The following is a 2020-nucleotide window of genomic DNA, read 5'->3' as shown; positions in this document are numbered from 1 at the left end:
CTGTATTTCAGAGAACAAAGGCTTTCAGTAAGAGAGCAGTGGTCATTCAAAGAAGAAAATACTTTATAGCTGTAATGTGTCATTGGGAGAGGTGCTGTCTTGTTAATTTTGTAGATGCCTTTATGTGTGTCTGTTATCCTAACCTGGGAGGGTGGATTTTTAACTCTCTCAGTCCTACCAAATTTTTACTTTTTCATCAGTGCTCATGTTACAATAAAGCAGGATCTGTAGATGAAATCAAAGCTACCTGAGCAAAGCCTGTGGCTGGTTGGCCTCTGTTGCTGGCGTGGGCTGCTTGCCTTACAGGGGTAATGGAATTATATGTAATGCTTACGTATCTGGGCTGTGAGCTTCTTGAGAGCTGTGCCTTTGAAAGATTCCATTTGTTCTACCAGTTCCTGGCGCACACTCTTGAGACAACTCAGAAATGAGTCATTGGGGTTGCTCCCAAGTTTTTACTGATCTGCAACTTTCAACAGATCCAAGATGGGGGTAGTGAGTGCCACCTGTCTCCTGACCAACTTGTCCTCACAATCCCAAGGGCTGTAAAAGCTACTGACTCCGGTTGTTGCTTGATTAGCAAAGAATCATTTGCATATGTGTCAAAATCGGCTAACTTGAGTCTTCATGCAGAGCCTTAAGCCATGCTATGAGCTACTTGCAGAATCTCTGGCCCCACCTTCAAAAGCAAGGCCTCTCCTTTAGTGATGGAGGCGTGGCACTAATGCTTCCTCTTTGCACAGGCTCTGATGGGAAAATGTGATAATGCTCTTCCAGAACATTCTTAAATAAAATGCCAACAGTTAAGCAGTTGTCATGAATTTCTCAACGTTAGCACTTGCAGAATCCAAAAGAAGCAGTTTCATGTTTAAATGAATTCTTAACATCTTAGACCACCTTGGTGTGTAATTCCTCTGTGTTGACATAGAAGTAGCTAACATGAATGACTTTAAAGACTCTCAAACGAAGTGGCTTTTCCTGTCTCTTGTTCTTGTGTTTTTGTTTGTTTTGTTTTTGAGACAGTTTCTCTCTGTTGCCCAGGCTGGGGTGCAGTCACCTGATCTTGGCTCACTGCAACATCTGCCTCCCAGGTTCAAGTGATTCTCCTGCCTCAGCCTCCCAAGTAGCTGGGATTACAGGTACCCACCACCATGCCCCAGCTAATTGTATTTTTAGTTGAGATGGGGTTTCATCATGTTGGCCAGGTTGGTCTTGAACTCCTGACCTCAGGTGATCCATCTGCCTTGGCCTCCCAAAATGCTGGGATTATAGGCGTGAGACACTGCGCCCGGCCAAACTTCATAATCTTTTAAGAAAGCTTACTAATTTGTGTTGGGCCGCATTCAAAGCCATCTTGGGCTGCATGTGGCCCAGGGACCACGGGTTGGACAAGCTTGCTGTATTCCCAAATAAATATGTTTTCTTTTAGAGAGCCTCAGCAGCTGGGTGAGGTGGCTTAAGTCTGTAATCCCAGCACTTTTGGACACCGAAGTGGGTGGATTACTTGAGCTCAGGAGTTCAAGATGAGCCTGGGCAACATGGTAAAACTTCGTCTCTATAAAAGAATACAAAAAAGTAGTGGGGAGTTGTGTGGTGGTGCACACCTATAGTCCCAGCTACTCCGGAGGCTGAAGTGAGAGGGCCATTTGAGTCCGGGATGTGGAGGTTGCAGTGAGCTGAAATCGAGTCACTGCATTCCAGCTTGGGCAACAGAGTGAAAACCTGTCTCAATTAAAAAAAGAGAGAGAGAGAGCCTCTCTTTGTTATTTAGGTTGACAAATAATTATCTTCATCCTTAGGTAATACAAAAAACTGCCCTTTATCATCACAGCTATCTTTTTTTTTTTTGAGACAGAATCTCACTGTGTTGCTCAGGCTGAAGTGTAGTAGCGTGATCTCAGCTCACTGCAACCTTCACCTCCTGGGTTCAAGCAATTCTCCTGCCTCAGCCTCCCAAGTAGCTGGGATTACAGGCATGTACCACCATGCCCAGCGAATTTTTGTATTTTTAGTAGAGATG

The sequence above is a fragment of the Colobus angolensis genome, unplaced genomic scaffold, assembly GCF_000951035.1.
Source record: "Colobus angolensis palliatus isolate OR3802 unplaced genomic scaffold, Cang.pa_1.0 Scaffold202, whole genome shotgun sequence".
NCBI classification, from domain to species: domain Eukaryota; kingdom Metazoa; phylum Chordata; class Mammalia; order Primates; family Cercopithecidae; genus Colobus; species Colobus angolensis.
Note: the sequence above shows the minus strand (reverse complement) of the source record.